The sequence below is a fragment of the Felis catus genome, chromosome B3 (genome assembly GCF_018350175.1).
Source record: "Felis catus isolate Fca126 chromosome B3, F.catus_Fca126_mat1.0, whole genome shotgun sequence".
Lineage (NCBI taxonomy): Eukaryota > Metazoa > Chordata > Mammalia > Carnivora > Felidae > Felis > Felis catus.
In genome coordinates, this window is record NC_058373.1 from 52,108,852 (window position 1) to 52,135,469 (window position 26,618).

The window sequence follows — 26,618 nt, forward strand, 5'->3', positions numbered from 1 at the left end:
AGAACTTCTGTGGAGGGTGGGTTGGATAGTAAGGGAGCACAGGAGAGCATGGGAGTGGGGCATGCTGTTAGCCAGTTTTGTACAAGTTTGCTATGGGAGGAGACCTGGAGCTGCTTTAGAGAATGGGGAAGCATTGTGGGGGGACGTGTGGAGAGGTGAGGGGGGTGCTTGGAGAAGGAGGGGATGAGTATGCAGTAGAGTTCAGGGGTGGGACACACTGTTAGCAAGCTAGAGGGAGAGGTTTGTGCTGCGCTGGTTCCCACAGCTGTTCATGTATCTAGGCTTGGAAGCAGGGGAGCTAAATAGTGCCTACTACCTCTTTTGTTCTTAGAGAAGTCTCCTGAAGATCCTTTCCCTTCCAGTGCCTTTTCTGAGATTAGTAAATAAATCTATCTTCTGTATACCCCAGGCATTTTTCAAACTGCTATTTCTGTACTCTCAGCAGGGTTGTTTTGCTGTCTCTTTAAGGGTGGAGATGGTTTCCTCTGACCCTCCACCTCTCCCAAAGCCAAGCCACTGATTTTTTTTTTTTTTTTTAAGTTCCAGGTGTTAAGCCCCACTGATTGTTAAGCCCCTCTGGTTTTCAAAGGCAAATGTTATGCGGATTTGTCTTCTCAGTGCAGGTCCCCCATGTCTGGGGTGCCTGGTGTGGGGTCTTTTCCTTTGCCTTCTCTGTGCTTGCAGTGTCCCTCCTTCCCACAGACAGTCCTCTGGGTCTGCTTGGTTCTTGGCTACACCTTCACCCTACCATTTTTCCATGTGGCCTCTTCTCTACAATTAGCTCTGGAGAGTCTGTTCTGCCAGTCTTCAGGTCATGTTCTGGGCTATTTACACTGATGTGGGTATTGTCTAGGTATGTAGTGGGACAAGGTGAGCTTAAGATGCTCCTGCTCCACCATCTTTCCCAGAAGTCTACCGTTTCTATTGATAAAAATGTCCTCCATTTATTCTTCCTCTACAAGCTGTTCCCTGCCCCCACATTCCTTTATGACTTTAAAACCACCTTCCATTCTCTTACCACATTTCATCCTTACATAGCAAACCCATCTGCAACTTTGCTACGTTGGTTAAGGGTCTGACCAGCTCAGGTCATGATCTCACGGCTCTTGAGTTCAAGCCCCTTATAGCACTTTGCACTTACAGCACAGAGCCTACTTGGAATTGATTCTCTGTCTCCCACTCTCTGCCCCTCCCCTGCTTGCTCTGTATCTCGTAAATAAATAAACCTCAAAAAATGCCTAAAAAAAAAAAAAGGATATATCCTTCTTGAAGAATCTTTATGGGATCTTATGGCATACAATGGAATCAGTCTAAATCCCCTGGAGGGTTTTCCCTATTCTTCCGTGATATTCCTACCAATTGATGTTATCCTTTTTCTGCACCAATTATTGTTCATGCCATTTCCCCAACAATACCACTCTTCTCATCTGCCATAATCACTTGTCAAAATATTTCAATACCCAAATTAAATTTTCTCTTCAGTGAATTTGCAAGAGACCACTTTCCTTCTTGATTATAAGCACTCTTTGTACTCCACAGTTCATTTAAATTGCTTCTTTGCACTTTCTTACTTACTACCCATTCTGTTCTTTCATCTCCATCAAATGGGCTGTAAATTATTAAAATAAGCACCAATTCCTGATGATTGCTACCCTTCCCAATTCATTATCAACACAAAGGCAAGCATATAAAGTGTTCAGAATACTTAATAATGAGACACAGGGTAATAACTGACACAGAGTATTATATAACTTTGAGTTGCACAAAATGATGCTATATTTGTATATATTGCAAATGATGATCACACAAAGCCTAGTCAACATCCATCACCATATATAGGTACAAATTTTTTTTAATGTGAAGATTTACTCTCCTAGCAATTTACAAATATGCAATACAGTATAGGCATAACTTGTTTTATTGTGCTTAACTTGATTGCACTTCATAGATAACACATTTCTTTAAAAAATGAAGGTGTGTAGGAGCCCTGCACTGAACAAGTCTATCAGCACCATTTTCCCAACAGCATTTGCTCACTTCATGTCTGTGTCACATTTTGGTAACTCTCAAAATATTTCACACTTATTCATTATTATTATTATTTGTTACAGTGATCTATGATCAGTGATGAGGACTCAAGAGGTCAAATGATGGCTAGCATTTTTTTAGCAATAAGGTATTTTTAATTAAGATATGTACTTTGTTTTTTAGATATGCTGTTGCACGCTTAATAGACTATAGTGCAAACATAACTTTTATATGCACTGGAAAACAAATTTATTTGACTCATTTTATTGTAGTGATCTGGAACTGAACCTGCACTTTATCCAATGAATGCCTGTATTAACTATAGTTGCCATGATGTACATAACATCCCCATGACTTATTTTATAATTGGAAGTTTGTACTTGCTAACAACCTTGACCCATTTTGTCCACACACACCCCTCTCCACCCCTCCTGTGCCCAGTCTGTGGCAACAATCTGTTCTTCGTATTTGTGAATTTGGGTTTTTGTTTTGCTTTAGATTTCACATATAAGTGGGATCATAGGGTATTTGTCTTTTTCTGATTTATTTCACTTAGCATAATACCCTAAAGTTCCACCCATGTTGGTCAGAAATGGCAAGTTTTTATTCTTTCTTATAAAAAGGAATAATATACTATTAATAATATTGAACATTGAATATTCCATTACATATATACTACATTTTTTCATGGGTTTTTTTTCTTTTTTTTTTTTTTTTTTGGAGTATAGTTGATAGAATCACATTAGTTTCACATGTACAACTTAGTGATTTGGCAAGTTTATACATTATGCTATGTTCACTACAAGTAGAGCTACCATCTGTCCCACCACATTGACTGTATTCCTTATGCTGTGCCTTTTATTCCCATGACTTACTCATTTCCGAACTGGAAGCCTGTATCTCCCTCTCTCCTTCACCCATTTAGCCCACTTCCTTCACCTTGGCAACCATTAGTCTGTTCCTCTGTATTTATAGGTCTGATTTTGCTTTTTGATTTATTCATCTTTTTCAGATTCTGCTTAGAAGTGGAATCATCTACTGTGTGTCTTTTTCTAACTTATTTCACTTATAATCCCTCCTAGGTCCATTCATGTTGTCTCAAATGGAATGATCTCACCCTTTTTATGGATGCATAATATTCCAGTATATGTGTGTGTATATATACATATGTACATATATATATGAATACACACCTATGTATATACATGTAAATACACATACTACATTCTCTTCCTCCATTTGCCTATTAATGGACATTTGGGCTGCTTTTATAATTTGGGTATTATAAATAATGATGCAGTCAACATAGAGATGCATATTATCTTTTCCAATTAGTGTTTTTCATTTACTTTTGGTAAATACCCAGTAGTGCAATTACTGCCTGATATGGTATTTTTAACTTTTTGAAGAGCTTTCACACAGTTGTCTACACTGGCTGTACCAGTTTACATTCCCACCAACAATGTACAGGTGGTCCTTTTTCTCCACCTACTTGCCAATACTTGTTTCTTGTTTTTTATTTTAACCATTCTGACAGGTGTGAAAGGATATCTCATTGTAGTTTTGATTTGCATCTCCCCAATGAGGGATGTTGAACATCTTTGCATGTGTCTGTTGGCCATCTGTATGGCTTCTTTGGGAAAATGTTTGTTCATGTTCTCTGCCCATTTTATAATTAGATTTTTGGGTTTTTTTTTTTCCCTGTGTTGTGTAAGTTCTTTCTATATTTTGGATACTAAGCCCTTATTAGATATATCATTTGCAAGTATCTCCTCCTATTCAGTAGGGTGCCTTTTTTTCTAGATTGTTTGCTTTGCTCTGGCAAAGCTTTTGATGTAGGCCCAATAGTTGATTTTTGCTTTTGTTTCCCTTGCCTTAGGAGACCTATCTAGAAAAATGTTGTTATGGCCAATGTCAGAGAAACTACTGTCTGTGTTCTCCTCTAGGGTGTTTATGGTTTCAGGGCTCACATTTAGGTCTTCATTCCATTCTGAGTTTATTTTTGTGTGTGGTGTAAGGAAGTGGTACAGGTTCATTCTTTTGCATGTGGCTATCCAATTTTCCCAGCATCATTTGTTCAAAGGCCATCATTTCGTTGTTGTATATTTTTGCCTCTTTTATCATAAATTGACCACATAATAATGAGTTTATTTCTGTTTCGTTGATCTCTGTGTGTTTTTGTGCCAGTACCATACTGTTTTGAGTACTATAGCTTTCTGGTGTATCTTGAAATCCAGGATTGTGATGTGTCCAGCTTTGTTCTTATTTCTCAAAATGGCTTTGGCTATTTGGGGTCTTCTGTAATTCCATGCAAATTTCAGTATTATTCTGGTTTTGTGAAAAATGCTGTTGATTATTTTGATAGGGACTGCATTGAATCTGTAGCTTGTTTTGGGTATAATGGAAATTTTAACAATATTCTTTCAATCCATGAGCATAGAATATCTTTCCATTTGTGGCATTTTCAGTTTTTTTCATCAGTGTTTTCATTTTCAGAGTATAGGTCTTTCACCTCTTGAGTTAATTTTATTCCAAGGTGTTTTATCTTTCTGGTACAATTGTAAGTGATATTTTTTAAATTTCTCTTTCTGCTATTTTTTTAATAGTGTATAGAAATGCTACTGATTTCTGGATATTAACTTTATTTCCTGTCCCTTTACTAAATTCATTTATCACTTCTCATAACTTTTTGGTGGAATCTTTAGGATTTTCTATGTATATTATCCTATAGTCTGCACGTAGTGACATTTTAACTTCTTTACAAATATGGATGCACCTTATCTCTTGTCTGATTTCTGTGGCTAGGGCTTCCAGTATTATGCTGAATAAAAGTGATGAGAGTGAACATTCTTGCCTTTCTCTCACCTTACAAAGAGAGCTCTCAGTTTTTCATCGAGTATGATGTTAGCTTGGGTTCTTCATACATGGCCTTTATTATGTTGATGTATGTTCTAATCCCACTTTGTTCAGAGTTTTACCATGAGTTGATGTTGAATCTTGTCAAATACTTTTTTCTCCATCTATTGAGATGATCATAAGATTTTAATCCTTGTTTTATTGGTGTGGTGTATAACATTGATCAGGTTTTTTTGCAAATAGTGAACCATTTATGCATCCCTGGAATAAATCCCACATGATCATGGTGAATGATTTTTCCATCTATGTTCTTCAGGGATATTGGACTGTATTTTTCTTTTGTGAGGTGTTTGGTTTTGATATCCAAGTAATGCTGGCCTCATGGAATGAATTTGGAAGCATTCCTTTCTCTTTTTTCAATAGTTTGAAGATAATAGGTATTCTTGATTAAATGAGTAGTAAAATTCACCTGTGAATCTATTTGGCCTGTGATTTTTATTTTTTGGTAGTTTTTTTATTACCAATTAAATTTCACTACCAGTAGCTGATTTGTTCAGATTGTCTATTTCTTCCTAGTTCATTTTTGGAAGATTGTATTTTTCTAGGAATTTATCCATCTCTTATAGGTTGTCCAATTGTTGGCATACAATTTTGCATAATTGCTTGTATATCTCTAGGGTGAGTTCTGTCTTTTCCAATTTTATCTGGATCCTTTCTCTTTTTTTTGTTGATGAATCTGGCAAAGGTGTGTCAGTTTTACCGTTTTCTTTTCCCTTTGCTCATTTGTTTCTTAAATTCCATATGAGTGAGATCACATGGTATTTGTCTTTCTCTGGCTGACATCTTTTAGCATTATATTCTATAGCTCTATCCATGTTTTTGCAAATGTCAAGATTGAATTTTTTATGGCTAGATAATATTCCATTGTACATATATACCACATCTTCTTGATCCATTCATCTATTGATGGATGCTTGAGCTGCTTCCATAGTTTGGCTATAGTAAATGATGCTGCAGTAAACACAGAGGTACATGTATCCCTTTGAATTTGTGTTTTTGTATTCTTTGGGTAAATACCAATAGTGCAATTAGTGGATCATAGGATAGTTGTGTTTTTTATTTTTTGAGGAACCTCCATACTGTTTTCAACAGTGGCTGCACCAGTTGGCATTCCCACCAACAGTACAAGAGGGTTTCTTTTTCTCCATATCCTCACCAACACTTGTTTCTTGTGTTTTTGATTTTAGCCATTCTACCAGGTATAAGGTGACAACTCATAGTAGTTTTTGATTTATATCTCCTTGAGTGTTTTGAAGCATCTTTTTATGTGTCTGTTGGCCAGCTGTATATCTTTTTTGGAAAATGTCCGTGTATTCTGCCCATTTTTTAATAATTTGTTTTTGTGTGTTGAGTTGTATCAGTTCCTTTTTTTTTTAAGTTTGTTTATAAGAGTGCATGCACAATCTGGGGAGGGGCAGAGAGAGATGGGGAGAGAGAGAATCCCAAGCAGGCTCAGCACTGTCAGCACAGAGCCTGACATGGGGTTCGAACTCAGGAAACATGGGATCATGACCTGAGCCAAAATCAAGAGTCAGATACTTAACCAACTGAGCCACCCAGATGCTCCTGTATCAGTTCTTCATATATTTCAGATACTAACCCTTTATTGGATGTCATTTGCAAATATCTTCTGCCATTCAGTTGGCTGCCTTTTAGTTTTGTTGATTGCTTTCCTTTGCTGTGTGGAAACTTTTCCTTTGATGTAGTCTGAATAGTCTATTTTTGCTTTTGTTTCCCTTGCCTCAGGAGACCTATCTAGAAAAATATTGCTATTGCCAATGTCAGAGAAATGACTGTGCTCTCTTCTAGGAGTTTTATGGTTTCAGATCTCACATTTACATCTTTAATCTAGTTTTAGTTTACTTTTGTGTATGGTGATAGAAAGTGGTCCAGTTTTATTCTTTTGCATGTAGCCGTCCAGTTTTCCCAAAGCCATTTGTTGAAAGGACTGTCTTTTTCCTATTGTATATTCATTCCTCCTCTGTCAAAGATTAAATGACTATATAATCGTGGGTTTATTTTTGGGCTGTCTATTCTATGCCATTGATCCATGTGTCTTTTTTTTTTTTAGGTTATCCATTTATTTTGAGAGACAGAAGGCATGAGTCAGGGAGGGACAGAGAGGGAGAGAGAATCCCAAGCAAGCTCCACACCATCAGCACAGAGCCTGATTGCAGGGCTTGATCCCATGAACTGCAAGATCACAACCTGAGCCAAAGTCAGACACTTAACCAACTGAGTCACCCAGGCACCCTGATCCACATGTCTTTTTTTTATGCCAATGTCATGCTGTTTTAATTACTACCACTTTGTAATATAACTCGAAGTTTGGAATTGTGATACCTCTAGTTTTGTTTTTCAAGTCTGCTTTGAGTATTCGAGGTCTTTTGTGGTCTCATACAAATTTTAGGCTTGTTCTAGTTCTGTGAAAAACACTCCTGATGGGGCATCTCAGTGGCTCAGTTGGTTAAGGGTCCACTTCAGCTCAGGTCATGATTTCGTGGTTCATGAGTTCAAGCCCTGTGTCAGGTTTTGTGCTGACAGCTCAGAGCCTGGAGCCTGCTTCAGATTCTGTCTCCTTTTCTCTCTGCACCTCCCCCACTCATTGATATTCTCTCTTTCCCCCACTCCCTCAAAAATAAACGAAACATTAAAAAAAATTTTAAAAAACACTGTTGGCATTTTAATAGGAAGTGCATTAAATCTGTAGATTGCTTTGGGAAGTATAAACTGTATTCTAATCGATGAGCATGGGATGTCTTTACATTTCTTGGCATTGTCTTAAACTTCTTTCTTCAGTGTTGTATAGTTTTCAGAGTACAGGCATTCACCTCTTTGCTTAAGTTTATTCCTAGATATTTTATTGTTTTGCTGGAATTGTAAAGGGGATTGTTTTCTAAATTTCACTTTCTGCTGCTTCATTATTAGTATATAGAAATGCAACCGATTTGTGTACATTGATTTTGTATCCTATGACTTTACTTCATTTATCAGTTCTAGTACTTTTTTGGTGGAGTCTTTAGGATTTCCTATGTATAGTATCGTGTCACCTGCAAATAGTGACCATTTTACTTATTATTTTCCCATTGAGGAAGGCTTTTATTTCTTGCCTAATTGCTCTGGCTAGAACTTGTAATATTATGTTGAATAAAAGTCTCAAGAGTGGGCATCTTTGTCTTGTCCTGATCTTAGAAGGAAAGCTTTTAGCTTTTCACCATTGAGTGTGATGTTAGCTGTGGCCATGCCATATACGGCCTTTATTATGTTGAGGTACAATTCAACATCCATTTAATAAACTCTCAACATAGAAGATCTAGAGGGAATGTGTCAAATTCTTTTTCTGTATCTAATGAGATAATCATGATTTTTATTTTCATTTTGTTAGTGTGGTATATCACATTGATTAGCAGATATGGAGTTATCTCTGCATCCCTGAAGTAAATCCCACTGGATCATGGTGTATGATCCTTCTAATGTATTGTTGAATATGGTTTGCTAATATGTTATTGAGGATTTTTGCATCAGTGTTCATCAGGGATACTGGCCTGTGATTTTTTTGTCGTACAATATCTTACCTAGTTTTGGTATTGTGGTAATGCTGGACTTGTAAAAATAAGTTGGGAATTGTTCCCTCCTCTATGTTTTTGGGAAAAGTTGGAGAAAGATTGATATTAACCCTTCTTTGAATGTTTGGTAGCATTCATTAGTGAAGCCATCTGGGAAGAGACTTTTGCTAGTAGAGAGTTTACTAGGAAGGAGATTGAATCAGTAATCAGTCTGTTCTGACATTTTATTTTTTCTTGATACAGTCTCAGAAGTTTATCTGTTCATAGGAATTATCCATTTCCTCTAGGTTGTCCAATTTGTCGGATGTAATTGTTCATAGTTTACTCTTAGGATTCTTTATTCCTATGGTATCAGTTGTAAAGTTTTTCATTTCTATTTATTTAAGCTTTCTTTTTCATTAGCCTTTTAACAGCCCTTAGGTGCACAGAATCACATAAGTCATAATCATTAGTTACTGACTCATCATTGATCTATGCCTACATTGACATACTTTTAATGAAACATTGAAATAAGAACCCCGAACCCACCACACAGTATAAAAGCTGGGACCTTGAAGAAAACATACTTAGCTTTTCTTTCCTTCTTTGAGCAATTCTACAAAATGTAGTGCTATGCTTGGAGAGTGTGACCATCTGGACGATCCTAGACTTTAGACTCCAAGAGAGTCTTCATGTGGAGGTGATGTTTGAGTCCCAGGAGGAATGTAGAAACCTGAGTAAAGAAGAGAAAACCAGGAGTGTGACAGAATTCCAAAGGAGAACCTGGGTAGCTCAGTTGGGTAAGTATCTGACTCTTGATCTCAGCTCAGGTCTTTTTTTTTAAGTTTTATTTTCAGAGAGAGAGAGCATGCACAACCAAACAGGGGAGAGGCAGAGAGAGAGAGGGAGACAGAGAATCCCACGCAGGCTTTGCACTATCAGGGCAGAGCCTGAGGGGGGCTTGAATTCATGAACTGTGAGATCATTACCTAAGCCAAAACCAAGAGTCTGACACTTAACCGACTGAATCCCCCAGGTGCCCCAGGTCTTTTTCTTGTTAATGTTTATTTATTTTGAGAGAGTGTGTTTGTGTGAGTGGAAGACTGGCTGAGAGAGAGAATCCCAAGCAGACCCCATGCTATCTGTGGAGAGCCCTATGCAGGGCTCAAACCCTTGAACCGTGACACCATGACCTGAGCCAAAATCAAGAGTGAGATGCTTAACTGAATGAGCCACCCAGGTGCCCCTCAGCTCAGGTCTTGATCTCAGCGTTCTGGGTACAAGCCCTGCATTGGGCTCCACACTGGGTGTGAGGTCTACTTTAAAAAAAAGTCAGAACTCCTTACCATCAATGTGACAGAAACCGCAGGCATAATTTAGAGCTGAATTGCTTTTGATGGACACATGGCATCAGGAGTGAGTGTGACAGTTTGGATTTAATGGGGCATGGTGTACTGCAGAACCATCAATTGTTGCAGGTGGCAGTACCTAATAGAAACTCAGTGGCATGATGTGCCTGCCAAGAACAAATAAGATGTGTTCTTGCCTAGTGCCAGAACCTCTCCCAAGGTTTAGTTATTGGCACTACTGTAGAGTCACTGAGTCACGCCAGGATTTTACCAAGAAGATTTCGTCCCTTCCAATATAGCAGATGTGTCTGTATTTGCAACTGAAAGAATCTTAACCAATATACTAGACTTCAGGTGGGTGGGGAGGTGATGGGCAGAAGAAAGGAGCCCTTAGTGGGCCCAGTGATTTATTTATTACATTATATATATATATGTATGTATATATATATATATGTGTGTGTATGTGTGTGTACGTGTGTATATGTGTGTATGTATATATGTGTGTGTGTGTATATATGTATGTGTGTGTATGTATATGTATGTGTGTGTATGTGTATGTGTGTGTATGTGTATGTGTGTGTATGTGTGTGTATGTGTATGTATGTGTGTGTATGTATGTGTGTGTATGTATATGTGTGTGTATGTATATGTGTGTGTATGTATATGTGTGTGTATATGTATGTGTATGTATGTGTGTGTACGTGTGTATATGTGTGTGTATGTATATATGTATGTGTATGTATATATGTGTGTACGTGTGTGTGTGTATGTATATGTGTGTATGTATATGTGTGTGTGTATATATGTGTGTCTATATGTGTATGTACATATGTATGTGTGTATATATGTGTGTATGTATGAATATATGTATGTGTGTATATATGTGTATGTATGAATATATGTATGTGTGTGTATGTATATATGTGTATGTATGTATATATGTATGTATGTGTATATGTGTGTATTTATGTGTGTGTGTGTATATGTGTGTGTATGTGTGTATATGTATGTGTGTATGTGTGTATGTATATGTATGTGTGTGTATGTATGTATATGTATGTATATGTATGTACGTGTATGTATGTGTGTGTGTATGTATATATACATACACACACACACACAAAGTGGTAGGTGAAGATGAAGCATCTTACAACCAACAAGACTCCATGCAGATAGCTACGGAAAACTACAAAATAAAAAGGTATAAATAGATTTGACTATTACATCTAAGTTGGCTTCTGACAGTCCCTACATAACGCTAATGCAGCAGATGATTGTGCACATTTTTCAGTATGTCAGTTACCTAACATTGACCTGCTTAGTGCGCTCAGCCTTCATGACCTGCAACCTATGTCCGGGATCACTGTCCACAACGTCTAAAACTCAGAATCAAAAGTGTTGCATTTCAACACTGCCAGGGCTGCCATAACAAAATAGCACAAACCAAGGAGTAGAGCACGGGGGTGTAAACAACAGGTATTTCTTTCTGACAGTGCTGGAGGGTCAAGGTGTCAGCAGCATGATTTCTCCCAAGACCTCTCTTCTTGGCTTGCAGCCGATGGCCATCTTCTGTGTCCTTGCTGATGAGGGACAGAAGCAAAAAAAATACTCGCCTTTAGCCCCAAAGGCTGACCTATAGCCTCCATAGTTCCCATAAGGATCAAATAGATGCTGGCTGCTACATTCTTAAAGGGTCTCATGACTGCCTTTACATCTCACCAATAGTTAATATCGAGCTGAATGATAAGCACCAAAGAAACCTTGCAAAAGTAGTTTTACGAGGGGTGCCTGGATGACTCAGTCAGTTAAGCATCCAACTTATTTCGGTCCAGGTCATGATCTCACGGTTTGTGAGTTTGGGCCCCACATCAGGCTGTCTGTCAGCATACAGCCTGCTTCAGATCCTCAATCCCCCTGTCTCTGCCCCTCCCCCCGGCTTCTCTTGCTCTCCCTCTCTCTCCAAAATACACGTTTTGAAAAGTATTTTTATGAGTAGAAATTTGAAAAAGACATTTATGATCTAATACTCCCTGCATGTCTCCTCCCTCTTGAGCAACTAAGCATAAAACGACCAGTTTAACACAGCAAAAGTAGAGCTTTTTCTGCCCATGGGTCTTAGCCCTGTGCTCAAATACAAGTACCTTACTCCACTGAGAATGTCTCAAGAATTCTTTCTTACCATTTGTTCCTGACCCCACGTTATTTTGGCACCCAACGTGGGGCCTGTCTTCTCATCTGGACTCGGAGCTTTGGTGTAAAGTTGGTGAGTACTTCCTCTTCTTTTCCTTTCATTTCAGGGGTTTTTCAAGGAATAAGGTCTTACTGGAACACTTACTTGCATGTCAGTTGCTCAGGCTGTAATCCTCTAGCCTGTGGCTGCTCTGTGGGGAAGAGAAAGCCTACCTTTTGACTGGAAGCTAGTACCCTGGCCAGAATGATCATGAGACCTAGAAACTGGATACCCTCTCTTTATTCCTATCCTTACACAAAGCTGTCTTACACACAGGACAGCCACTTAAGTCACTGGGACAGCTGCAAATATTAAGAGTTCCGTGTTAGAGTTCCTCCTCATTGTTCTAATGTGATCCCTTCCACATCCCTAGTCTAGCCACTTCAGGCCATGGCCCTGCTTGGAGTCAGCAGCAATCAATACCAAATTGAAAGGGTGGGGATTGGGGGGTGGGGAGTAGCAGGGAGGAGGCACCTGGGTGGTTCAGTCAGTTAAGTGTTCGACCAACTCAGGTCATGATCTCACTGTTCCTGAGTTCGAGCCCTGCATTGGGCTCTCTTCTGTCAGCACGGGGCTGGATTCTGTCTGGATTCTGTCCCCTTCTCTCTCTGCCCCTCCCCCACTTGTTCTCTCTCTCTCTCTCTCTCAAACATATTTTTAAAAAAAACTGGGACCATTTTCTAGAGAAGTCAGCTTTAAAGACTCTATGTATTGGAATGTCACTTAGATCATGATGGATTTCTAATCTTTACTGTTTTTTCATCAGTGTCCCCTTCCAACTAAAATTACAACATTGGGTAATTTCCCCATGTAAAATTTTTCTAGGGTTTTCCATGGGTTAAAAATAGTGGGTTCTTCATGGCATGCAATTTTGGTAACTTCACCAGCACCCATTTGTAGCCTAGGATGCAACAGGGAAGTGGGGGGGGACACCAGCATCCCTCCTACAGGGTAAGGCTGTGTCCATAGTCCTTTTCAGTTGAGGGATGCCTTCAGTCACTTAGACACAAGGAACCTCTGATATACCCAGCATGGGACACCACCCCAGAGTCATGGGAGAGATTTCCTTGGTAATGAGCCTTCTCTCAGTCCCCATGGACTCTCCCTTGGAATGCCCTCTAATCCAGTGGCAACAATTCAGATTGTAAGATTTAATAAAGAAAAGGCTGATCTTCTCTAACATGACATGGCCTCAGTACTCCTTAAGAGATGAGGAAAAATGACCCATTAATGGGACATTAAATTGGAATACAATCTATCAGATCTCTTCTGCAGAAATAGGGCAAATGGACTGAGGCCTTCATGGCTCAGGGACTCTTGCAGAACATGTTCGATAAACCCTCTCCTGACATACTGGATGATGATTATTCAATGGAGGGGATGCTCTCTCACTGTCCCTCCTTCTAATAGACTCAGGTTATTGTTGTATGTGGGGACGTCTCCCTCATTTCTTGGGTTAATAGCCATGATAATTAGAGCTAATCGTATGTGGTTAGTCTACCTCTGGACAGGGACCTTAAGGTTATTCCAAAGCAGCTGCTGAAACTCCTTTTGTTTCTGGGAAGTTCCCAGTCTTTTCTGGCATGACGTGGACTGCCTAGTTTCACTTCTGGTTGGTGGCCAAAAACAAACGTGTCTGTTTTTTCAGGCAGGGAGCCCCTTTCTCTGCCCTCTGGACTTTTATCATCCTCCAGCCTTGGTGGTGGCACCTTCCCCTCCTCCCGTTTCTGCACCACGATGGGTGCAGCCTGCATCACCAGCTCCTATACCATCCTCTGGGCCTCCAGCACCATCAGCACCATCCTCTGGTCCTCCTGCTCCTACCCTAGCTATCGAAGAGCACCCCTCCCTGGCCTGGAACCATCCATTTCAGATTTCCCTACTGATGCCCCAAGTAAAAATTGACAATGGGGAACAAGAAATGAATGAGGGAGAAGTCCCCACATACAACAAGAGTAACCTGCCTCTATTAGGAGGAGGGACCCAGGTGCAACATAATTGGCATTTAAGCTAATTTAAGTTAGCTTAATTAAGATAGACCTGTCTTTAGAGTTATTAGCATTAAATATACTTTTATTCTGGGCACTAGAGTGGTCCAGTTGGTTGAATGCCCGACTTCAGCTCAGGTCATAATCTCATGGTTCCTGAGTTCAAGCCCCACATCAGGCTTGCTGTCAGCCTGCCAGCACAGAGCCTCCTTCACATCCTCTGTCCCCCTCTCTGCCCCTCCCCTGTTTGCACTCTCCCAGAAATAAATATTAAAATTTTAATACATACTTTTATTCTGCCAAGTTTTACTAAAAATCAAATAAGCTCATATTATCTCTGTTGCAATTAGTCAGCAAAAAGATGGCTTAAAATGATAGCTAATTCTGTCTCAACATTCTCATGGGTAATTGTTAAGCTAGCTTTCAAGATCTTTGGTAACCTGAAACTTTGAGGCTTTGCTAAGTCAGATGACTGAAATATAGTGGCATGGAAAAACATTTTTAGAAGTTGTGAAATGTATTTATAAATTTGCTGATCTAAAGAATTCTGATGTAAAAGGGTTAACAATTTTCATTAGAAACTAAGGTGTCTAAGAGTTAAAATTCTAATAAATGTAAGTAAGACTGTAGTTTCTTGAGGAAAAAAAAGGTAATTTTGTCCTGAAATGAGGCTGGTTGTTTGGGAAAAAAAGGCTTAGGACAAAATCTGAGTGCAGAAGAAATTTGTAGGTTTGTGAAGGGAAAGTTTTAGAAAAGAATTTTATGTGTGGGCAGGACAGGTAAAGATTGAAATGGATGGATCTTAAAAGTACACTGGTAGGGGCCCCTGGGTGGTTTAGTTGGTTAAGCATCCATTTTTGGTCCAGATCATGATCTCATGGTTCATGAGTTCAAGCCCTGCGTCAGCTCTCTGCTGTGAGTTAGAGCCCCACATTGGGTTCTCTGTGGTCAGTACAGAAGCTGCTTTGGATCCTCTCTCCCCACTTCTCTCTGTCCCTTCTCTGCTCACATGCTTTCTCTCTGTCTCAAAATATAATAAATACAAGTTTGTTAAAAAATTAAAAGTACACTGGTATAGGGGTACGTAGGTGGCTCAGTCGATTAAGTGCCCAACTTCAGCTCAGGTCATGATCTAGCAGTTTGTGAGTTTGAGTATGGTGTCAGGCTCTGCTCTGACAGCTCAGAGCCTGGAGCCTGCTTCAGATTTTCTTTCTCCCTCTCTCTCTGCCCCTCCCCAACTTGTACTTGATCTCAATTGCTCTCTTTCTCTCCCTCTCTCTCTCTCAAAAGTAAACATTTAAAAAAAAATTTTTTTTAAAGCACACTGGTATAAGATTGAAATTCTGCTCTCTCTTTAGAAGACAAATTTTTCTTGGATTGCTGGTCTGCTCTTAATAAGAAAATATAATAAGAAAATATATGGCTCAGGTGGTTAAGTGTCAGACTCTTGGTTTCAGCTCAGGTCGTGATCTCACAGTTTGTGAAACTGAGTCCCACAACAGGCTATGTACTGGCAGCGTGGAGCCTGCTTGGGATTCTTTGCCTTCTTCTCTCTGTGTCCCTCCTCTGTGCGTGTGCTTGCGACCTCGCTCTCACTTGCTCTCTGTTGCAAAAGTAAATAAACTTTTAAAAAATCTAAACAAAGTTTATGTGCCAAAAAAAAAAAAAACACAAAACGTTTCTATGTTTTATGTACTCAAAGACCTGATAAAGACAAGAGAACTGAAATTCTCAATGTTAAAGGAGGTAAGTTTTGCTAACAATTGTATATATAACCTTCTGTAGAATCTGTTACTGCCAGTGGGTAAGTAGATAATTATTAAATTTATAATCTGTAATCCTATTTAGGCATGAGCTTTAAAACTTGCTGAGGTGTTTAACAGACTCCCTTGAGATTTCAAATGATAAATGACATCTTTGTGACTAACTAGCTTATTTTGTATATTAAGTTACTTGGAAAGCACTGTCAAACCAACCGTAAGCCTTAGGTTGTATTATATGGGTAAATGCTATAACTTTTGGAGAAAAATAAATGAAATTCCTGAAGTTTTAATACGTCCTAGCATATGGCCATTAAAGTATTGAAATATACCATAAATAACCAGACTTCCTTGGCAATTACATTATAATGAATTCTCAGATCTTTAACCATGTCCATTTCTTTTAATTTTTTTATGTTTATTTATTTTTGAGAGGACAGACACAGAATGCGAGTGGGTTAGGGGCAGAGAGAGAGGGAGACACAGAATCTGAAGCAGGCTCCAGGCTCCGAGCTGTCAGCACAGAGCCTGAAGCAGGGCTTGAACCCACAAGTTGTGAGATCATGACCTGAGCCAAAGTTGGTCGCTCAACCGACTGAGCCACCCAGGCTCCCCTAACCATGTCCATTTATGAGTTTTTTGTCCTTTATAGTGTTCTGATGCTCATGCAAAATGTGTTTAATCTTCAAGAAGGTTCGTAAAAAGGACTTCTGACAAATAAAGGTTTTTGGTATCTTTAAAACCAAAACTAAACTAGGTAAGAATTTCCAGAAATAATGGGAAAGACACAAACAGAACAAATTAATAGCATAGGACTGAATGAAGAGGATAAAATATTCCTTTGTGAATAAATTGAAACATTTAACTTTTTTCTCTACCTGAACCCTTCAGAATCTAGAAGCTCTCAGTATTCTTTCTTCCATGGCAACTACAGTTATTGCTTTAAGTTCAATAAGAATCTGTTCTCCTCATAAGGGACACCATTTGGAAACCTTGGTTATATTACCGAGGCTTTGATGGGAATGTCATATTTGAGAGAGAGATGCAAAGACTTAGATATGACCGACAGTTTTAAGGAATTAAGGTTGACTTTATGGAGCCAATGGAGCCTCTTGGAAATGTTGGCTTGATACCTTGCTTACAGAGTTCCCAGCAGCCTTACCAGGTGATTTAAGAATGTTACATCACAGGCATCTCCTGGAGGGACCAAGAGGGCAGAACAGCATGAAACATTTTTTGCCTCTCTCATCCCTGAAAAACAGCTAGATCAACACCAAACAATCTTGCACACCTAGAAAACTGCTTTGAGGATTGACAGAAAAATGTGCACAACTTGAACCACAGAACTTGGCAAGTACTCAGTGGGGAAAGGTGAACTGAGGGAGAGAGAAGCCACGGAGGGTTGGGAGCTGTTTTTGCTTACAGAGAGAGGAAGGAGACAAGGGGGAGAATACAGGAAAAGCACTCCTCCCATCCCCTGCTGAAAGCAGCTGAAGACAGAGAAAGAGTGGACTGAACAAAAAAGGGAGTAAGGAGAAAAGACAGGGTTTAATTTCCCTTAAGATGCTATAGATAGGGGAGCTCAGAGTCTGAAACTCTGCACCTTGATACCTGGCATAGCTCCGGTGGGAAGGGTGAATCCCCAGAAACAGACAGCAAGGTACAAGAAGTCCTTAGGCCACATGAGGAGAGGTAGCTTCCCTGCTTCCAGGACACTGAGTAGAGGCTGTGCAGCCTCCTCACAGGCAAAGGTCCTAGTGGACCCTGGAGAACAGCCACATTCGCTGGTGTTGGAACAAGGGTTTTAAGGATGAAGCCTGCTGCCAGATGTGTGTTGTGATTTACCATAGTCCCTGAAACACTGCTGCTACATGATCACATGAACTTTTTCTGGGGTAGGCTGACACCCAGCTGCAGTCTCTGGGCATCTGCAGCAATACAGTCTTACAAACGTTCCAGGGGGCAGGCTGGCACCAGGGCATTGTTCAGGGAGACCCTCCCCCCAGAGGGTCTGAACAGATCAAAGCTGCAGTGCCCTCAGAAGTGAGGGGTTTGGAAACACAGCCCCATCTTAGATAAAACTCGGGAGGAAGGTGCCACCTGGCAAGCTGACGGCTTGGTTATAGACAGTGTGGAAGCTGGGAGTGGGCAGAAGCTAGAGACAGAAGAGTGGTGCTTAATTGCCAATTGGCAAGAGCACAGAGTTCTGATACTTGAGACTGGGTAGGTGGGTGGGGCCACTTTGACCCTTTCCCCACATGTGCATACACACCTACATGCACAGGATCCACCCCAATAAACTAAGCGCCATCTAGTGGAGAACAGATGCTACACCAAGCCCCACCCAGTTGGGCCACCTTGATCTAGAGGAACACCACAAATCTCTGTGTCTGTTTACGGACTATAAACTGCTTCATAGTTTGACTTCTAGGGGAAACTGGATGTAATTTCAATCGTATTTCATTCTGTTTGCTGGTTCATCTATTCAATTTTTTTTCTTAAAGAAAAAATTTATTTTCCATTTTTATAAAAAGCTTTGACTTTTTCTACATTTTTTACTTTCTTATAAATTTTTAAAACTCTAAAATGAAATAATGAAAGTAAACTATTTTGTTATTGCATTCATTTTTTTAAATTTTCATTTTCTTTTTTTTTTTTCTTGCCCTTTTTTTCTCTATCAAGCTTCTTTAAAAACCAGACCAAAATGCACCGAGGAGCTGGCATCCTTCATTTGATTTTTTGTGTTGTTTTTGGTTTTTAAATTTTTTTTATATTTACTCTTTTTCTTCCTCTAAAATGACAAAATGAAGGAATTCACCCCAGAATAAAGAACAGGAAGAAATGACAGCCAGGGACTTAACACAAATATAACCAAGATGTCTGAACCAGAATTTAGAATCGTGATAATAGCGATACTAGATGGAGTTGAAAAAAGCACAGAATCCCTTTCTGAGGAATTAAAAGAAGTACAAGTCAGGACAAAATTAAAAATGCTATAACTGAGTTGCGATCTCAAGGATGCCTTGGTGGCAAGGATGGATGAAGCAGAGCAGTGAATCAGTGATATAGACAACAAACCAGTGGAGAATAATGAAGCAGAAAAAAGAGGGAAACTAAGGCAAAAGAGCACAATTTAAGAATTAGAGAACTCAGTGACTCATTAAAAAGGAATAACATCTGAATCATGAATCATAGGGGTCCCAGAAGATGGATAGAGAGAAAAGGGGGTAGAAGGGCTATGTGAGCAAATCATAGCAGAAAACTTTACTAACCTGGGGAAAGACACAGACATCAAAATCCAAGAAGCACAGAGAAATCCCATTAGATTCAACAAAAGCTGACCATCAACAAGGCATATCATAATCAAATTCACAAAATAGGCAAGGAAAGAATCAGGAAAACAGGGGGGGAAATCCTTAACCTACAAGGGAAGACCTATCAGGTTTGCAGCAGACCTATCCACAGAAACTTGGCAGGCCAGAAAGGAGTGGCAGGATATATTCCATGTGCTGAATCAGAAAAATATGCAGGCAAGAATTCTTTATCCAGTAAGGCTGTGATTCAAAATAGGAGAACATTTGTTTGGAACCACAAAAGACCTCAAATAGCCAAAGTAATATTGAAGAAAAAAACCAAAGCAGGAGGCATCACAATCCCAGACTTGAGTGAGCCTCTACTAAAAATCTGTAATCATCAAGACAGCATGGTATTGGCACAAAAACAGACACATAGCCCAATGGAATAGAATAGAGACTCCAGAATTGGACCCACAATTGTATGGCCAACTAATCTTTGACAAAGCAGGAAAGAATATCCAGTGGAAAAAAGACAGTCTCTTCAACAAATTGTGCTGAAAGAACCGGACAGCAAGATGAAGAAGGATGAAGCTAGACCACTTTCTTACACCATTCACAAAAGTAAACTCAAAATGGATGAAGGACCTAATGTGAGACAGGAAACCATCAAAACCCTAGGGGAGAAAGAGAGGGGAAAAAACCTCTCTGACCTCAGCCGCAGCAATTTCTTACTTGACACATCCCCAAAGGCAAGGGAATTAAAAGCAAAAATGAACTATTGGGACCTCATCAAGATAAAAAGCTTCTGCACTGCAAAAGAAACAATCAACAAAACTAAAAGGCAACCAATGGAATGGGAAAAGATATTTGCAAATGGCATATCAGACAAAGGGCTAGTATCCAAAACTTAGAAAGAACTCACCAAACTCCATACCCGAAAAACAATCCAGTGAAGAAATAGGCAGAAGACATGAATAGACATTCGCCAAAGAAGATATCCAGGTGGCCAACAGGCACATGAAAAGATGCTCAACATCACTCCTCATCAGGGAAATACACATCAAAACCACACTGAGATGTCACCTCACGCCAGTCATAGTGGCTAAAATGAACAAATCAGGAGACTATAGATGCTGGAGAGGATGTGGAGAAATGGGAACCCTCTTGCACTGTTGGTGGGAATGCAAATTGGTGCAGCCACTCTGGAAAACAGTGTGGAGGTTCCTCAAAAAATTAAAAATAGACCTACCCTATGACCCAGCAATAGCACTGCTAGGAATTTACCCAAGGGATACAGAGAGTGCTGATGCATAGGGGCATTTGTACCCCAATGTTTATAGCAGCACTTTCAACAATGCCAAATTATGGAAAGAGCCTAAATGTCCATCAACTGATGAATGGATAAAGAAGTTGTGGTTTATATATACAATGGAATACTACTTGGCAATGAGAAAGAATGGAATATGGCCTTTTGTAGCAATGTGGATGGAAGTGGAGAGTGTTATGCTAAGTGAAGTAAGTCATGCAGAGAAAGACTGATACCATATGTTTTCACTCTCATGTGGATCCTGAGAAACTTAACAGAAGACCATGGGGGAGGGGAAGGGAAAAAAAAAAGAGAGGGAGGGAGCCAAACCATAAGAGACACTTAAAAACTGAGAATAAACTGAGGGTTGATGGGGGTGGGAGGGAAGGGAGGGTGGGTGATGGGCATTGAGGAGGGTACCTGTTGGGATGAGCACTGGGTGTTGTATGGAAACCAATTTGACGATAAATTTCACATTAAAAAAATAAATTTTTAAAAGACAATAAATTTCATATTTAAAAAAAAGCAAAGTAAAAAAACAAAATAGAAGGAGAGATTTAAAAATTTCCCAGACAAAAGCTAAATGAGTTTGTGACCGCTAAACCAACCCTGCAAGAAATTTTAAGAGGGACCCTCTGAGGGGAGAAAAGACAATCAGTCAAGCAATAAACGAACACCAAAAGCAACAACGACTAGAAAGGACCAGAGAACACCACCAGAAACTCCAACTCTACAAGCAACATAATGGCAGTAAATTCGTATCTTTCAGTACTCACTCTGTCAATGGACTAAATGCTCCAATCAAAAAATACAGGGTAACAGAATGGATAAGAAAACAACATCTATCAATATGCTGTTTACAAGAGACACACTTTAGACCTAAAGACACCTTCAGATTGAAAGTAAGGAGATGGAGAACCATATATCATGGTAACGGTCAACAAAAGAAAGCCAGAGTAGCCATACTTATATCAGACAATCTAGATTTTAAAATACTGTAACAAGAGATGAAGGGCATTATACCATAATTAAGAGGTCTATCCACCAAGAAACCCTAACAATTGTAAACATTTATGCTCCAAATGCAGAGCAAACAAATATATAAGTCAGTTAACCACAAACATAAACTCATTGATAACAATACCATCATAGTAGGGGACATCAAACCCCACTCAAAGCAATGGACAGATCATCTAATCAGAAAATCAACAAGGAAACAATGGCTTTGAATGACACACTGGACCAGATGGACTTAGGAGATATATTCAAAACATTTCATCCTAAAGCAGCAAAATATATCTTCTTCTCCAGGGCACATGGAACGTTCTTCAGAATAAATCATGTACTGGGACACAAATAGCCCTCAACAAGTACAAAAAGATCGAGATCATACCATGCTTTTTTTCAGACCACAACACTATGAAACTCGAAATCAACCACAAGAAATTTGGAAAGGTAACAAATACTCAGAGACTAAAGAACATCCTACTAAAGAATAAATGGGCAAACCAAGAAGTTAAAGAGGAAATTAAAAAGTACATGTAAGCCAGTGAAAATAAGCCACAGCCCAAAACCTCTGGGATACAGCAAAGGCAGGAAAGTATATAGCATTCAGGCCTTCCTAAAGAAGGAAGAAAGGCAACCTAACCTTACACCTTAAAGAACTGGAAAAAGAACAGCAAATAAAACCCAAAACATCAGAAGACAGGAAATAACAAAGATAAGAGCAGAAATCAATGGTATCGTAACCAAAAAAACAGATCAATGAAACCAGGAGTTGGTTCTTTGAAAGAATTAGCAAAATTGATAAACCACTAGCCAGTTTGATTAAAAAGAAAAAGGAAAGGACCAAATACATAAAATCAAGAATGAAAGAGGAGAGATCACAGACAACACTGCAGAAATAAAAACAATAAGAGAATATTATGAGCAATTATTCACCAGTAAAATGGGCAATCTGGAACAAATGGACAAATTCCTAGAAACATATAAACTACCAAAACTGAAATAAGAAAAACTTGAACAGACCCATAACCAGTAAAGAAATCAAATTAGTAATCAAAAATCTCCCAAAAACAAGAGCCCAGGGCCAGATGGCTTTCCGGGGGAATTCTACCAAACATTTAAAGAAAAGTTAACATCTATTCTTTTGAAGCTTTTCTAAAAAATAGAAATGGAAGGAAAACTTTCAAACTCATTGTATGAAGCCAGCATCACTTTGATTCCAAAACCAGACATAGACCCCACTAAAAAGGAGAACTACAGACCAATTTCCCTCATGAACATGGATGTAAAAATCCTCAACAAGATATTAGCCAACTGGATTCAACAATACATTAAAAGAATTATTCACCAAGACCCAGTGGGATTTATACCTCAGATACAGGGTTGGTTCAATATCCATAAAACAAAGTGATATATCACATCAATAAAAGACAAGAACCACATGATCCTCTCAATAGCTGCAGAAAAAGCATTTGACAAAATACAGTATTCTTTCATGACAAAAACCCTCAAAGTCGGGATAGAAGGATCATACCTCAAGATCATAAAAGCCATATATAAAAGATCCACTGCTAATATTATCCTCAATGGGGAAAAACTGAGAGCCTTCCCCCTAAGACCAGGAACATGACAGGCATGTCCACTCTAGCCACTGTTATTCAACATAGTATTGGAAATCCTAGCCTCAGCAATCTGACAACACAAAGGAATAAAAGGCATACAAATTGGCAAGGAGGAAGTCATACTTTAACTCTTCTCAGACTACATGATACTTTATATGGAAAACCCAAAAGATGCCACCAAAAACTGCTAGAACTGCTCCATGAATTCAACAAAGTCACAGGATATAAAATCAATGCACAGAAATTGGTTGCATTCCTTTACACCAATAATAAAGCAACAGAAAGAAAAATCAAGGAAAATTCCATTATTTTGTATCAAAAACCATAAAATACCTAGGAATAAACCTAACCAAAGAGGTGAAAAATCTATACACTGAAAACTATAGAAAGTTTATCAAAGAAACTGAAGAAGACACACAAAAAAGGAAAAATATTCCATGCTCATGGATTGGAAGAACAAATATTGTTAAAATGTCAATACTACCTAAAGCAATCTACATATCCAATGCAATGCCTATCAAAATAACACCAGCATTCTTCACAGAGCCAGAACAAACAATCCTAAAATTTGTATGGAATTAGAAAAGACCCTGAATAGCCAAAGCAATCCTGAAAAAGAAAACCAAAGCTGGAGCCATCACAGTCCCAGACTTCAAGATGTATTACAAAGCTATAATCACCAAGACAGTATGGTACTGGCACAAAAACAGACACTTAGATCAATGGAACAGAATAGAGAACCCAGAAATGGACCCACAAATGTATGGCCAACTAATCTTTGACAAAGCAGGAAAGAATATCCAATGGAATGAAGACAATCTCTTCAGCAAGTGGTGCTGGGAAAACTGGACAGTGACATGCAGAAAAATGAACCTGGCCTACTCTCTTAAATCATACACAAAAATAAACTCAAAATGGATCAAAGACCTCAATGTAAGACAGGAAGCCATCAAAATCATAGAGAAAGCAGGCAAAAACCCCTTCAACTTTGGCCACAGCAACTTCTTACTCAACACATCTCCAGAGGCAAGAGAAGCAAAGGCAAAAATGAACTACTGGGACTTCATCAAAATAAAAAGCTTCTGCACAGTGAAGGAAACAATCAACAAAACAGGTAACCGATGGAATGGCAGAAGATATTTGCAAATGACATATCAGATAAAGGGTTAGTATCCAAAATCTACAAAGAACTTATCAAACTATGAATAATCTATGAATAACTTATCAAACTCAACACCCAAAAACCAAATAATCCAGTGAAGAAATGGGCAAAAGACATGAATAGACACTTCTCCAAAGAAGGCATCCAGATGGCCAACTGACACATGAAAAAATGCTCCACATCACTCACCATCAGGGAAATACAAATCAAAACCACAATGAGATACCACCTCATACCTGTCTGAATGGCTAAAATAACTCAGGCAAAAACAGATGTTAGCGTGGATGCAGAGAAAGAGGAGCTCTTTTGCACTGCTGGTGGGAATGCAAACTGGTACAGCCACTCTGGAAAACAGTATGGAGGTTCCTCAAAAAAAAAAAAAAAAAAAAAAAAAAAACTACCCTATGACCAAGCAACTGCACTACTAGGTATTTATCCAAGGGATACAGGTGTGCTATTTCAAAGGGGCACATGCAGCCCAATGTTTATAGCAGCACTATCAACAATAGCCAAAGTATGGAAACAGCCCAAATGCCCATCGATAGATGAATGGATAAAGAAAATGTGGTATACACACACACACACACACACACACACACACACAATGGAGTATTACTCGGCAATCACAAAGAATGAAAGCTTGCCATTTGCAACTACGTGGATGAAACCTGAGGATATTATGGTAGGCAAAATTAGCCAGTCAGAGAAAGACAAATATCATATGACTCCACTCAAATGAGGAGTATAAGATACAAAACAGATGAACATAAGGGAAGGGAAGCAAAAATAATATAAAAACAAGGAAAGGGATAAAACATAAGAGACTCTTAAATACTGAGAACTGAGGGTTGCTGGAGGGGGTTGTGGGTGGGGGGTGGGCTAAATGCGCAAGGGGCATAAGGGAGGACACTTGTTGGGATGAGCACTGGGTGTTATACATAGGGGATGAATCAGTGGAATCTACTCCTGAAATCATTATAGCACTATGCTAACTAACTTGGATGTAAATTTAAAAATAAATATTTAAAAAAAATATCACTTCAGAAGGTACAGGAACCTCAGGATATTTGGGGGATCCAGAGAAGAGTAATTTACCCAAATCAACAATAATTCAGGTAAGTCTGATGACAAGAATTTGACTTGGCTTTCAACCTCAAGAGGCTATTAAAAGTTCAATCTAGAGATTCCTTATAAAAAGTTACAACAGGGGCGCCTGGGTGGCGCAGTCGGTTAAGCGTCCGACTTCAGCCAGGTCACGATCTTGCGGTCCGTGAGTTCGAGCCCCGCGTCAGGCTCTGGGCTGATGGCTCGGAGCCTGGAGCCTGTTTCCGATTCTGTGTCTCCCTCTCTCTCTCTGCCCCTCCCCCGTTCATGCTCTGTCTCTCTCTGTCCCAAAAATAAATAAAAAACGTTGAAAAAAGTTACAACAAAGCAGATTTTAAAGGGCCTATATGATCAATCATTATTCTTGCTAAGCTTATGTAAACAATTAGACCAAGTTTGTTAAAATTGGACTTGTTTTACAAACAAATTAGTTTTGATTTGGCTTGTTATTTCTGGAAATAAGGGTGAATTTAGAGAGAAAAATTATGTTTCAATAACATCCTCATGGGTGTTAGATTCTAGTTTTGATTATCCTTAAATTTTTGTTGCTGGCTTAAGCTGTACAACTTGAGGTAAACTTCAGAGAGATTGCCACAATAACTCTGCTTGTTACTCTGTGGGGATAATAAAAAGGACCCTATTGGCATATGATTATTTAAATAGTTGGACAATGGGATGGACTCCTCAACAGTAGTGTAACTCCACTCTCACCTTGATTAATTCTATATGGCTAGGATAACAAAAATCACTCAAAAGTCAGAGTGTACCCTACTCCATGGGGTGAACTATGAAATTGTGGAGATGATGGTCACACCTTCCGTATGACTGGAGTGGAGAATCCATGCGTAAGGATGCCCTCCTCTCCCTAGACAAGTCCTCTCCCACTTGCCAGCAATCCTCATTATTAGGATATTCTTAAGGCTAGACATAAGGCAAAGAGGGCTTCTTGATGGTTTTATCCCTTACCCATATTTATCCTAGGAGCTACCTCTATCGACGTAAAATTACAGGTAGAGACTTTAGCCAAGCATACTGGGGCCACTTCCAACCACACCCAACATGAAGTGATGCACAAATTTGATAAGTGATCCTCCAAAATCTAATGGCCATTGATATCCTGACTGCAAGTGACAGAGGAAATTATTGTGCTAAAGTTGAGACTAAATGTTGCATATATATCCCAGATAACTCTGCTAATGTTTTAGCATATATGCACATCATACCTAAATGGCAACTGTTTTTTACAATAGGCACATTACACTGAGTTACAAAACCAACCTTCATGAGGAATTTGTGGCTTACTGTCC

The 26,618-nt window shown here is 39.1% G+C and overlaps 1 long non-coding RNA gene across 2 annotated transcripts in view; it reads right to left on the reverse strand.

Moving 5' to 3' along the window:
* Positions 1-8,976: 8,976 nt before the first annotated feature.
* LOC123385939 overlaps positions 8,977-26,618 on the reverse strand; it is a 31,070-nt gene continuing 13,428 nt past the window's right edge. Inside the window, exons 2-4 of one of the 2 annotated variants that reach the window (XR_006599233.1) lie at positions 12,018-12,219; positions 11,283-11,418; positions 8,977-9,222 (exon numbers count right to left, since the gene is read on the reverse strand). This is a non-coding gene — a long non-coding RNA (uncharacterized LOC123385939). Of the gene's footprint in view, positions 9,223-11,282; positions 11,419-12,017; positions 14,308-26,618 lie in introns of those variants that run through there. The other variant, XR_006599232.1, reaches the window with a different exon arrangement.